At 37.1% G+C, this 14,899-nt stretch overlaps 1 protein-coding gene and 1 long non-coding RNA gene across 5 annotated transcripts in view; both read left to right on the top strand.

Annotated features, from left to right (window-relative positions):
• LOC101745447 (protein bric-a-brac 1) overlaps positions 1-14,899 on the top strand; it is a 353,458-nt gene that overhangs the window by 304,159 nt on the left and 34,400 nt on the right. The gene's annotated exons all lie outside the window — the stretch shown is intronic.
• LOC134199544 (uncharacterized) lies at positions 7,398-9,194 on the top strand. Its single transcript, XR_009974088.1, has 2 exons — positions 7,398-7,599; positions 8,127-9,194. It is a non-coding gene; the product is annotated as an uncharacterized LOC134199544 (long non-coding RNA).

The following is a 14,899-nucleotide window of genomic DNA, read 5'->3' as shown; positions in this document are numbered from 1 at the left end:
TTACTCAATCCCTTTGAAACTATGCTATGTACTGAATTCCTCCTGTAATTATTAGGATCGATCCACTGGCGTATTCCAACCGCATCATCTAAGCTAAACGGGGGGATGATATGGCCGAATTGAATGGATTATACTAAGCCAAACAGTCAGCGGATGTGTAAACACTAGACGTAATATGTAAATGTAGTTCTGTTGAATACGTATTTAAGATTTATTTATTGAAAAACAAAACGTTTACATACATGACAGACAGTGTTAGTATGGTAATTGGTATTATTGAAAAAAAAACGTCACATTTAAAAAACTACAAATGATAAAATAATCTAAGTTGTAAACCCTAATATCAGTACCTAGTTTCATTCGTACACTTATAACCGAAACCCTCAGACACAGTCCACTGAGTTTCTCGCCGGATCTTCTCAGTGGGTCGCGTTTCCGACCCGGTGGTAGATTCTGCGAAGCACGGCTCTTGCTAGGGTTCGTGTTAGCAACGTCGTCAAGTTTGAGCCCCGTGAGCTCACCTATTAGTTAATGTTCCGCTGATATAGCCTCTCAAGGCTTAGCAGATTATGTAGCAAAAAAAATAATATTACCGAAGTTTCTGGGTTGCCTGCCATGTTCCCTGCAACGATCCAAAGTCTATCGGTCTCAGATTACAACTTTACGATTTTTCATAATTTGAGCACTTATAACCTCATTCAATTACGGTGGAACACAACAATGAGGGGCGTCACAGTTGTGAGTTAAACGCGTTAAGTATCGTATTCGGTCGTCGTAAAGTGACCAATTAAGGTACAAACGCTACTGACCACTGTACTGGTCGAATGCAGAGCTGCATTTATTCAATAAAACCGACGCGGTATCCACTTTAAAAGTGACAAAGTCACAATTCGATTCTCGATAATTTTATCGAACAATAATGGTGTTCGGATTCAGCCCCTGCTATCTAAGTATTATTTAAGTACTGCCACTTTAGCTTTGATCTCTTTGAGACTTTATAGCTTCATATTAAGGACTGGACTATCGCTTCCAGTCAATACTTGTCTTGGCATCGGAGTATTTCAATAGTTGAGATTGAATCATATCGATACGTCTTTAGGTCGTCACAGGGTCGTGGGTCGTGGTGCAATCGTTTCGCAGCTCTACCGTCACCGCTGTGCCCCACGAATACGATTTCGTCCGGTTTTTATAGGCCTCCCGCATGCTCCAGCAGACCGTTGAGATATAAATCAACTTCATATTGTGATTTAGCAAGACTCGTTACTCTAACAATACCCCATATTTACATATAAACATTATTTTCGAGACTTTATTTATCGTTTCACTGCTACACAATATGCTGGTTTTTTTTTTTTTTTTTCGTTTGTGAAGTTAGATCGGGTTACATCAGGTATTAATTTATAACGGGCGATCGTGTTTTTACTGTTTTATTCGTTTCCTGCGTAACTCGGTAAAGTGAATTCGTGCCGTCTTTTTGTTTCGTGTTTATAACAATTCGGTTTTAAGTCCTTGTCGATCACACGCAGTAATTGCAGTGGCGACGTTGTGTGCACCATGTTGCCCCGTTGTCAGCTAACACCAGCTGTCCTTTGTACTTTAGGCAATATCCACTTTTATATGATGCACGTACAAATGCTCTGTATTATGAATTACAAAAAAAAAAACAAATGATCCCTCAAATACCTCGCTTTCCCCTTAGCTAGCGTGTCCTCGAATGCTGGTCTCACATCGGCGACCCCGAAACCGGGGTGTCGTCAACCCCATAATTTTCAAACCACAAATATCAGGTTCAATTTTCACGAAAGAATAAAAAACGTGACACTTGCTTTTTAATTACAAACCATTTGTAATTATTATGTAAACGTTATATTTCCGAATTCCTAATTGAGATGTACCAAAAAAATAATTGCTTTATTTTCTCCCTAATCGTTTTCGTAATTCCATATTATGTTGTATTGTTTTGGGAATTTTTTAGCATTTCAAACAATGAGTGCTTTTTTTCTTCGTTTTGTTTTACGCGATTGCTATCAAAGCCGGCGTAAAGTTCTGTGCATAATATTCATGAGGCTTAAAACAAAAACAATGTGATATGAACAAAATATGTAATGTATTCGTGGAGTAGTCAGAACGGATAATATCCAATAAAATGTATTAGGTATCGATTCCCGGCTTAGAATTGGACGACCCATTTCTTCTCTTGGACGTCATAATAAGCCATTAGGGGACTGCTTCTGACTACCGTCTTATGCCAACGATAGCATACCCAATGAAGGTTGACGTCAGGTTGGTCGGTTGTAAGACGGCTGGTTGTACAACACACGCCAAATCACTTTGCAGCGTGATATGATAAAAAGGTAATACCGCGCCCACCTCGCATTACACAAAATAAGGCGTAAAGAATACTTATAAAATACACCAAAATATAATACTAAAGTTTTTTATATATGTATGTAGGACTGCATTATAATAAGCCATTTATTGAACGATAATGGTGCTACGGAAAAAAAAACCTGAAATATCCAACCACAATAATTTAACATACTGATGATCGAGTTCACGAGTCAGGTACCGTTAAATACAAAACGTTCAAAAATATTACAGTTTTGATTAATTTTTTTTAATAATTATGCCGTCTCAAAAATATGGACCATTTTTGATAAAGGTGGATTGCGTAAGCCCTAAACCACCTTCCATCGGCCGGATCGATACCATCTTATCTAATTTAGCCACCGAGCAATAGTGTGTTCTTCTGGTCAATGCTGCGACTATTCTAAGATCAAATAATAAAATTATTTGGTAGAAAAAGTGATAAGATGCTTTATTCCTTTCTCATAAAGCGAGCTTGATATAACTAGTAGGATACCAGTAAAATGTCGCTTTCTTTTTCTCGCCTTTATCCTGCATTACGTAGGGTTGCCTACACGTTATTACTTTTAATTTTATTTTCTTTGAAACGTTTCATTTGTTTTGGGCTTTTTATGCTGCAATAAATAACTACGTCATCATCATCATCTCAGCCTGTATACTATCCACTGCTGAACATAGGCCTTTCCAACTGATGTCCAGTGGGGCCTGTCCGTTGCCACTTGCATCCAACGTGACCCAGCGATGTTCACCATGTCATAGTTCCATCTGGTAGGTGGTCGTCACACACTGCGCTTGCCAGTACGTGGTCTCCACTCGAGGATCTTTCTGACCCATCGGCCGTTTGATCTTCGCGCTATGTGGCCTGCCCACTGCCACTTCAGCTTACTAATCCTACGGGCTATATCAGCAACTTTGGTTCTTCTACAGACCTTATCACACTACACATACGGTTTTGTAATGTTATGAATTAAAAATTAGACAATTTCTAAAGGCCAATATGAACTGAGCCTTATCATCGGATCGCATTAACAAAACGCTAATGTTTTGTAACGTTCACACTGCAGTCTATCTATTACGTAATCTTATTACATCATCGAGTTCTTCGTAAGAATAAAATTGTCTTATTTAAATCTCTTGTACATTACACTTTAATTCATAATTCAATGATTAATTCAATTATCATTCATTTATTCAGCTAGCGAGACACTAATCTAGAAACGAGAACGACACTCCTCTTTTTAATCTAACCCGAAAACCAAAAATTAATTTAGTAATACAATAATCTATTGAGCTTCTCATATTACCATGGAATAGCATTCTGCACACGTAAATACAAGGTCACAAAAACAAAAAAAAAATAAGTAAATAGTTTGTGTTATCACTGAAGCATCATGTAAACTGTTACATATTCGTATACATTTTGAAGTGCAAAGTACTTAGGAACACCTGCGATAAATGTTATAGTAGTTAAAAACGCACAAGAAATAAGAAGATCATTATACCATTTACAGGAGGCCCATACATTGTGCTACGTGTGCTTAGAGGAATCAAGAAAAGCGGTAGAATATAAATCTCAACATTTGGAATGTAAAGTCGAAATTGGTAATTGATTTTTTTCAAAACAAGCAATTACAAGTTTTAATTTCTCAGTCTTTATTGTAAAATATTGCAGTCTAGCAGTTAATATTTCAATAAAACAAAATATCAACCCGTATAAAAGCCTTCGTGCGTCTAAAACGTAAATCCAATGGCATATTCTAGATGTCGAGAAATCAAATTAAAATTCCATGAAAAATAACAAGTGTTACTTGCGATCGTGTGTATTTGCAAGAACAAAACATTTCAGGGTGATACATACGTCGACAGAAGTGAAACAGTGTATTAAATATACAGTTCCAATTTGTATGATATTGTATACTTGTCTCGGCTATTACACGGCACTTTGAGACAATAAAAATAACGGGCTCACGGTGTGGGTGAGCGCTCTTTGTGTGCGTCTGTACACGAATTACATTTTGCAAGCAAGCGAAACAATACAAGCAACTTAAGTAAGCTTTCCAGTGCTAGCTAAAGAAAGTCGCCTTAACGCTTTCTTCGTTTCAAATACGCAATGGTTTGTAAAAAGCTTTCGTTTTGTGTGATGACTTCGATTTAGTTTCATCAAACCTAATTGTCTTAAATTAAAAATCGTCTAATGTATTTCCATTAAAGCATATACTTATACTTACTATATCATATACTTTAAAACCTTATATATAAAATTCTCATGTCACAATGTTAGTTACCATACTCTTCTGAAACGGTGTGACCAATTTTTATGAAATTTTATATGCATGTTCAGTAGATCTGAGAATCGGCTACTATCTATTTTTCATACCCCTAAGTGATAAGGGTTGTCCACCCCTAACATTTATTTTTATTTTTGGACATATTTTTTTGTTATAATGAGGCATTACCTAGGTATGTGGTTGAATGAGGTTTTGTAATTTTTATAATCTCTAATCGTTCACAGCGCTACATGCCTCTTTTACTCATTTACCACATCCTTACACACATACAATAAGTTACTTATTTTTTCTACACTAGAAATTCCCTAGAAATCTTATATATGGCAAAACAACGTTTGCCGGGTCAGCTAGTAGTTAATAAAGTTAGTCAATTATATCATATACTTAGGAATAGGTTGAGTCATGCTAATAAATTAAATAATGTAAATAATTTGTTGATAGATTATAAATTCCTTGACTTTGAGTTGTTTTGATGAATTTGAAATGTTAAGCACTGCATCGAACCGTCACCGCATCCGCGGAATGAACGATGCATCCCATTACAATTTCAAATATACGTAATAAATTTCAATAACTCCATCCAATAAAACATTCTGACCTCTTTATGAATAGTGCAAGAGCTTCCGCAGCGGATACGTCATAGCGCAAGCGATTATTCGCATAGCTTATCTTTCGGTGTGCAAATCGCTTTAACATTAAATGCATGAAATATGCTCTGATTTGAAACAATGGCAAAATATACATATAATAACATCAATGAATAACAATGGAATATAAATTATCATTTAAACTGTTGTATATTTTATAAAATATAGCCCTTGTGCTTCGTACGAACGAAAACGCAATACATACAAGTTCGCTCGGATGTATGTTAATGAAGGCGCGCCGGCGCTGGGTGCTGTAATTATGTACCGTTCATTGGAAACACAATAAACAGATCAGATAGACTTTTGATCAACTTACAGACGATAAATAATGACGTAGGTACTGTTTTCATTAACATTTTTTATAGCTTGCTTTCGAAATGATATGACGATATATTTTTTTATTGCTTAAATGCGTGGATAAGCTTACAGCCCACCAGATGTTAAGGAGCCCAGAGATATCTGCAACGTAAATGCACCACCCACCTTGAGATATAATTTCTAAGGTCTCAGTATAGTTACAACGGCTGCCCCACCCTTCAAACCGAAACGCATTACTGCTTCACCAAGCAGAAATAGGCCGTGCTGATTCACAAGAGATCCTACCAGCAGCAATTACGCAGATTATAAATTTACGGGTTTGATTTTTATTACACGATGTTATTCCTTCACCGCGGAAATCAATCGTGAAGATTTGTTAAGTACGTATTTCATTAGAAAAATTGGTACCCGCCTGCGGGATTCGAACACCGGTGCATCGCTCGATACGAATGCATCAGGCGTCTTATCCTTTAGGCCACGACGACGACAAATTATTATACGTTAGCAAAGTTTCAAAAACACAATGTGTACGCTCGTGAATTGCTCGTTGCGTCTATTGTCATCTGTACGGACGACATTGGCGATTCGTGGTCATGCTGGAGTGTGCCGTTAAGCGTGGTCGTGACGGAACGCATCGCGGACAGCCGTAACAATATCAGTCAACAATTAAAAGTTAGGTACACGAGAATCGTAAAGCAAGGGACGGTAGCGGACACGATCGGTCGTCGGGCCGACCCTGGCGACACGACTACCGGACCGGCGACGGCACGAACTCCTTGTAAGATGATTTTTTCGTGATCGAACGATTCATTGTTCGGTAGCATTTATAACGATTACCGAACAGGTACGTAGGCAGGTGTGCGTCTCGAAGGAGCGACATCATTATTAAGTGTTTCTTCGAATTGAATGCGGCGATAAAATAATAAGTGTAGAGTGTATTGCTCATATTCATTAACTTAAAAAATGCGAATTAGACAAAACAGTTAATTTTTTTCTTCTTCTTATTGCTCAGATCATCGAACGATCTATTATGGCCTAGAAAGGTGGACGAGCTCACGGCTCACCTGGTGTTAAGTGGTTACCGGAATCCATAGACATCTACAACGTAAATGCCGCCACTCACCTTGAGACATGAGCTTTAAGGTTTCATGTCATTACAGTACTCTATTACAAAAGCGATGTGACATGTAAATGTTCGAATTAAGATTTAAACCTCGTATTTCAAATTGAGTTACGGTATTTATATTGTCACCTCTATGAGCAGTAATCATCACTTGACAGCAGGTTGAACGAGAGTTCGTTCAACAATAGATGCAATGAAATGAAAAACAAAAAGTCCCATTAAACCTAGCAAGCAACCTTATTATAAACATGTAACAAACTTGTTAAGTCCCAGAATTCTTTGTTTCTAATGAATAAGATTATAAAAGATACATCTCGGCGTCTTTTTTAAATCTCTGTCGCTCTTTTCCTTCTCTAACTCCATCCCTGTACAATAGTGATTGTTTATTCGCGGTGGCCCCCATGTGAATTTCACTCACGTATGTGTAATGTTCTCTAACATGTTATACGTGATACGATCATATTTCGTATTTTACGTACTGTTTGAATTTTAAAACAATTCTCAGTCTTAACTTAGTTTAGGTAATAACTTGTTTTAAATATCAAGATTAGTAAAAAAAGGATTTAAATCGTTCTCAAAAAAGTACTTTATCAATTTCAGTTTTTTTTTTTTGTAAACTTCAATAAACTATAAATATTTAAACTGTCATATTTTCACCACAACGCCATCTAAAAAGATTGATACACAGATCGGCCTTTGAAGATACAAAAATTAATAGCTATGCATAATTGCATCGCTCAGTATTGCGTTGCGGAAAAAGCGGTTTTTAAAGAAAACTTTGCATCAACTTGATTCAAATATCCTACGGAAAACAGAAGACAATAGAAACAATTTGCGTTTCGCCATCGGAAATTATGTTAGTACCAATGGTCCATACAGTCGAGCACTTAAAGCCAAAGAAATCTTTGAAATTTCATATCCAATTTACGAGCAAACTTATTAAAGGTACGCATTGCACACGTTGCATATGTCACCCTTTTTTGTTCTCAATTATAACCTAATGTTTTTATTTTTATTTTTGTGTGTTTCGTGTAGCCCTCAAACTTTAAGGATAGCCAATAATATATATCTATACTTCTATACCAATATTATAAAGAGGAAAGATTTGTTTGTTTGTCAATACAAACAAACAAATCTTTCCTCCCTCTAATAGGCTCCGAAACTACTGAACCGATTTGAAAAATCCTTTCACTGTTTGGAAGCTACACTATCCCCGAGTGACATAGGCTATATTCTTTTTTTGTTTTAATTAGGGATCCTTACTAAAACTCCAATAATGTTACGAAAATTAGACAAATAATAATATATTTAAATGAAAATAAAAGTTCATTAAAATTATGATAATTATTCAAACTACATACCTTTATAATTTTCTACTTTTAGAAACCTGACGCAAATATAAGGGTTAATGTGTCATCATCATCATCATCAGCCTGCATCTCTCCACTGCTGGATGTAGGCCTCTCCCATAGTCCGCCACAATGAACGATCCTCCGCCTTCCGCATCCAATCTCTCCCAGCATATCACCGCAAGTCATCGGTCCAACGGGCAGGGGGACGCCCAACGCTGCGCTTACCGGTACGCGGTCTCCAGTCCAGAACACGTCTGCTCCATCGGCCATCGGTTCTGCGACACGTATGTCCGGCCCATTGCCACTTCAGCTTGCTAATCTTTAGGGCTATGTCGGTTACTTTGGTTCTTTGACGGATTTCATCATTTCTGACTCGATCCATCAAAAAAACTCCGAGCATACCTCTTTCCATAGCACGCTGAGCGACTTTGAACTTACGGCCCAGACCTACGGTCAATGTCCACGTTTCAGCGCCATATGTCATGACCGGCAGTACGCAAGCGTTGAAAACTTTTGTCTTTAGGGTTAATGTGTGTGTGTGTATTATATTTTTTTATTTTGAAAATTTTGCTAAATATCCGAGCGAAGCCGGAGCGGGCCGCTATAACAAAATTAAATATTTTTAGATTTATTTCCGTTCTAAAGATGAAACACCACGACGAGACTCCTACAGTCCAACTTGGAACATGAAATTTCAATCCCAATTCCTTTGGTATATCAACTATCCCATAAACCGAAACACATCTTTGGCATACAGTAAAAAGTAGTCAATACAAAATAGTCAATACAATGGTACTAATCAGTCTGGGCCCACCATACTTCCTACCCATAAATTAAAGTCCTTAATTTCATTCACACCTCGAAGTTAATAATCTTTCGAAACATACAGAACCATGCGTCGACATTAATCAAATTAAGATTCACGAGAATGAATATTGTAACATAGATTTATCGTGATTCAGAAAGCGAACCATATTGAATATTCAAAAGGAAACACTAATTCAATTTCCCGGTCCACTCGCAGTCGCTAATGCACAAAGTCTTCCTTTCGAATGCAATCTAGAATCGAAATGACGTTAATAAAACGAAAATAAATCAATTCGCTTTTGCATTTTAAATTGTAAATAACAAAGGAAAGGATGACTCATTAATTTCATTGTTTTATTATTTATTTTATTGCTTATTTTGGTGGATGCTCTCACGGCCCACCTTATGTTAAGTATTGCCAGAGCCCCATAGACATCTACAACGTAAATACCGCCACCCACCTTGGGACATGAGTTCTTAGATCTCACTTTTAACTACGGCTGCCCCGCCCTTCAAACCGAAACGCGTTACTGCTTCACAGCAGAAATAGTCATTTTTAAATACGATGCATTCAAAGGCAATAACATTAATTTTCATTACAACAATATGTTAAGAAATTTGTAAGAAAAAAACCCGAAGAAAATAAGCATCCTTTATTAAACATAAGTCGTATCATAAAAATACCAGAAATAACACATACCTACGTTGTTTATAAACGCGTTCATTCAAAAATAACATGTTCCGACAAAAAGGTCCCTTGTAGAGGCTATTAAATTTTCTACAAGGCTTTTATTGCACTTTAGTTGGCGAGCGTACGTGCCTTGAGCCCTCTTGTACAACACTTAATGCAGTTATGCAAAATAGTGCAAATATCTCGTTGCTCCCATCACGCTGGTCGACGGAGCCTTTTTTCACTGACCACACTAAATTACATTTCCATTAAAGCATGAATGCGTTGTTGGAATGTTTTAGATAATGATACTGACAACATTAGCATTTGAAGTTATTAGCCGTTTTTCAGATCGTCTTCGATTAATAACGTTTTATTTAGGAATTAGGAATTTAGGAATAGGGAGTGCTCTGAGTAATTATTCGAGATGATACCGACATCTCGTTTTTACCATCGCACCGCCCGCCACCGGAGTAGAGTTCATCCATACTACCTGGAGCCACTACGTTCATCCACAGTGCGTTTCCAGAGATCTTTTTTGCCACGTACCATCCGTCTATGGAATGAGCTCCCCTCCACGGTGTTTCCCGAGCGCTATGCCATGTCCTTCTTCAAACGAGGCTTGTGGAGAGTATTAAACGGTAGGCAGCGGCTTGGCTCTGCCCCTGGCATTGTTGACGTTCATGAGCGACGGTAACCACTCACCATCAGGTGGGCCGTATGCTAGTCTGCAAATACGGTAACAAAAAAAAAAAAAATTGATGGTATTCTACCGTTACGTTACATTCTGAAAAGAAGACCCATCTGAATAATTTTAGTTCGATACTGTTTTGATCACGCTTTGAATACTAATAATGTCTCAGCCAACGACAGTTGATTCAGTCGAAGCACGATTACGAATTTCATTCTCGATCTATCGAAACTATCTCACCATTATTTGGATGGCCTTTGATTTTAAACGGAATTTGCATCAGAAACGTGCACGCTCGATAGAAGTTCCAACAAAATTGCCTCCCCGCTGCGGCAGTTAGCACACTTCGCACCCTGAAACAGCGATATAATTTCAGGGTGTGACGCCAAAACTGGCCAAGAACTGATCAATTTTTGATATTATCAAAGACTAGCGGACCCGGCGAACTTAGTCCGCCTTCGACTAAGGCAATAAATGAGCAGACTTTTGATTTTATCAAGGTCAATTGTTTATTTGGATAATTAATGTAAATTAAAAAAGCAAGTATTTTAGTGATCCTTTATTGGCCATGTATGTTAGTTGTTATTATTATTATATTTTCTTGTTCTTCTTCAGTCCTTTCACTTGCAATGTTTCGAATCCTAATTACATTACGGCTTTGTTGGGAAAGATTTGATCGTGTTAATCGCGATATGGCTTTCTTAATGATTACCTATCTCGGCACAATAAGCTAAAAGAAACTCGAAACAAACACATCAACCGGTCAACTTCAAAATTCTACTAATTATAGTAGAATTTTGAAGTTGTGAACGCAACTGACAGCTAAACGTAATGTATGTAGTCTATGGTTATAATTAACCATAGACTACATACATTATAATTAACCATAGACCAAATACATTACGTTTAGCTGTCAGTTGCGTTTTGTTATTCCATAATCCAAGCCAAATCAGTTCAGCCGTTCTTGAGTTATACATAGTCTAACTAACACGACTTTCTTTTATAGATATAGATATAGTGGACTGAAGATTTTGTAACGTAATACCTTTTGGATTACTAAGTTGTGTCCGTGCTTTCGAAGAAACTTGTGTGGGAATTGTGCGCTCAGCTATTGATCATGCAGAATCCTCCCCGAATAGAGCCTACAGAGTAACTAAGTGATTAAGCTTATGCAGTACACAGTTTAATCAAAACACGAATGGACACGCAAGTAATCCCCTTATCTTCATCTATTGCTTTATGTATTTCGCTAGTTCCTATCTAAAGACAGGAACATACTACCAGCAGTATTCAAATATTGATAGTATTAAAGTGATGATGCCTTTGAAAATGCAACGTGATAGTTTTTGTGTCACGCGTCACTTAGACACTACAACGCGATCAAAATAAGTGTTACATTGAAAGATTATTTTCTCATTAATTACCTCTAAAACCATTAACAATTTTAGAGTTTTCCTCGAACCTAATAAGCTAATACAGGCTATAATAATAAATAGATAATCTATTACTGAGAAAAAATCACGCATGGTCATCTGGCCTCAAATTAGGATTTCCTGTGTTATTTTTTATCCTATCTATGCTGATAGTCTTGGAAGGCTATTAGCTTTACCCTAGCGTGTAGGTGAGTTCTCGGAGCTCAAACCAGAAGTGTTGGGTTGACAACGGTGGTGACGGTGACAAGGTTGACAAACGGTCAACCAAAGAAACCTGTTCATTACGTGAATTATGTTTGCCTAATGTGGGTATCGAACCAACGACCCTAGGCGCAATAGTCAGGAGTACTAACCACTGCACCAAAGAGTCAGTCGGGCTCATTTTACTATAGATTTATGTTTAACCAAACGAAATTGAGGACAAATGGTCGTTTGTTAATTAGAAGAGAACAGCATGATTGGAATGAATCAATACGAAAACTCTCAGTATTTCAAGCGGAAAGTGGCGAATTTAATTTAGCTTTCGTAAACTGTTGCACAGCTCTACGAGTAAAACAAGCATGTTTATTTCATGACAGCATACCATTTGATGACAATCGACAAACGACCAATTAAATGTTATTCGTTCTACAAATAAACTGAAAATGTCCGCGGTCATTTCAATGTAATTTTCTAGCTTGGTCCGGAAGTTTATATTTTAATTAGCTTACGTAAACTCAGGCCAACTACGTCAAGGTAGTGCCTGCAATTAGTGAGCATTTTCACGAATTTAATTTGGATTTAAATTCGTACCCAATGCTTTAGAGTCATCTAATAAAATCCAGATTTCAATCATCATGAGTAGTCAGGAAAAGCTAAGCTAATACCGAACAACTGTGGTTACAGTACGGCCATGACTTGTCCAAGCGTAGAGTTCGCACACAAACAAACACTAGTCATACAATCCCGCTTTTGCAGATAGCCGTCGAAGCACCATGCTACGTACACCTTAGAGACAGGCTTTTAGCAAATTTCCGAATTTCGAATGACATTTTGGCTTAAAGGTCTCGTTACTAGGTCATAAATAAATAAAGAAATTACATAATTACTTTAGGTACTCAAAATGACAAATAAAAACCCAAATTAGTGCTTTCACAAATTTATTTTCAATCATAATAACAATAATATGAATTTTAAAAAAACTAAACACCGCTTTAATACGCAGTCATTGAACACCGTACAGACAGATGCTCACATTTCGAAACAAAAAAACAAACTGATCTTTTTCGTAACGTAAACTATAGAGAAATTAAAAAAAAAAAACATTAAAATATGTAAACTATTTTTAATTCACAGACGTATAAAACATAATGGCAATGTTTTTTTTTGTAATGTGATCGAGGCAGAAGTCGGCGTCGCGGCGCCGGCGCCTTCTCTTTCATCTGTAATGTTCACCGGTAACGTGTTTTCCGACGTTTAATTGTGTATTATTTCTTATAATAATATTTATCAAACTTTGTTTTTGCTCCGTAACATTACCAGAAATTAAACATTGTATTTATTCACGGTACGTATCTACTAATGCTCTGATTCCTATAAAAATAATAACCGTGAAAATAGCATTCGGTTTATGATCAGTGAATATGTTTTACTATGAGAAAGATAAGCAAAATTAACACGGATACAACCGGAATAATAGGTGAATGCAAAAAAAAAAATCTGGTTTCAAACTATGTTTTTTAGTTTGACCATAACCCACTTATTTGTTTTTTTTACTTATACTCAACTTACTCTTATCAACGAGTACATAATACGCAATGGCTGCAAAAATATCTCCCCCACTTGTCGCGGTTCAAGGCCTAAACTGCGTCAGTTCCGGTTGATCATGCCATCGCAATCTCAAGTAATGTCTTAGATGCTAAAACACAAATTTATTTTTTGTTAAGAATAGAATGCCATTTTTTGGCATACACGGGTAGTTTAGCTAACGGCCCACCCGGTATTACGCGGTTACTCAAAATAATAGTCAGTGTAGTCTAATCGGCTTAACAGACAAGTTCACTTAAGCTTTGCGACTAAAATGCAGCGTCATTACAAAGGACATGACTGTTTTTCAGTACTCTACAAGCTTGTAACAGGCACAAGACATTACAACGTGTATACCTTCGTCTAAATAGAAGCATTAGCTCAAAGTTTCAATGCGGTATGATAAATCTACCGCAAATCATTCATGCAATGAAGTTTAAAATTGAAATTCTTTGCGTGAATGACACGGTGTCGTGCTGTTGGTTCTGATTACCACGTAACACCAGTTAAAGCCGTTAATATAACTAAGCTAGTAAAAACGTTTTTGACGCATATGCTCATACAATCTGCTTAAATTATTTGAATAGAGTTACGTTGCGTTAGCTTTCTACAGTTAGACATTTTCAGTGATGAAAAAAAAAGCGTTAACGCTTTTTTGGCTTGTACCATTCAGTCTGACGAGATGAGAAAAACTAATCTTATTTTGATGAATAGCTTTCACTGTCATTCAACGCGACTTTTTTTTTTATTGCTTAGATGGGTGAACGATCTCACAGCCCACCTGATGTTAAGTGGTTACTGGAGCCCATAGACAATGTAAATGCGCCACCCACCTTGAGATATAAGTTCTAAGATCTCAAGTATAGTTACAACGGCTGCCCCACCCTTCAAACCGAAACGCATTACCGCTTCACGGCAGAAATAGGCAGGGTGGTGGTACCCACGCGGACTCACAAGAGGTCCTACCACCAGTAAACTATTGTTCGCGTATTTTTATTTCGTTTAACCCTTTACGACAAGTGGTTTTCGATCCTGCAATAGTACGATGCGTGACATATTTAATTAGATCTAACCATGCTGATACATTATAAGGTAAAGTAGCCCGTTGTTTATCTCAGTTCTATGTCGTTCTTGAAACTCACGACATATCCATTCATCATCGGCTTAGTGATTGAACTTTGAGCTCAATAATCATCACGGCAGGAGAAGTTAAACGAATACTTTCCGTTTAAAAAGTGATGTTCCGTTGACGAGAACACTTTGACGAAAGATCATTGTGAGCGAAAAATGGGTATAGCGACGTCATCTCGCATTGCACTATTTAGTAAAGAAAAATGTAATGGCTGTGGATAGTTGTAGGGCTGACCGGATCGAGCCAAATAATATGTATATTTAAAAATTAACAATAACTTGTGAGT

This window comes from Bombyx mori, chromosome 1 (assembly GCF_030269925.1).
Source record: "Bombyx mori chromosome 1, ASM3026992v2".
Taxonomy (NCBI): Eukaryota; Metazoa; Arthropoda; class Insecta; order Lepidoptera; family Bombycidae; genus Bombyx; species Bombyx mori.
Note: the sequence above shows the minus strand (reverse complement) of the source record. Positions and strands in the feature narration are given on the sequence as shown.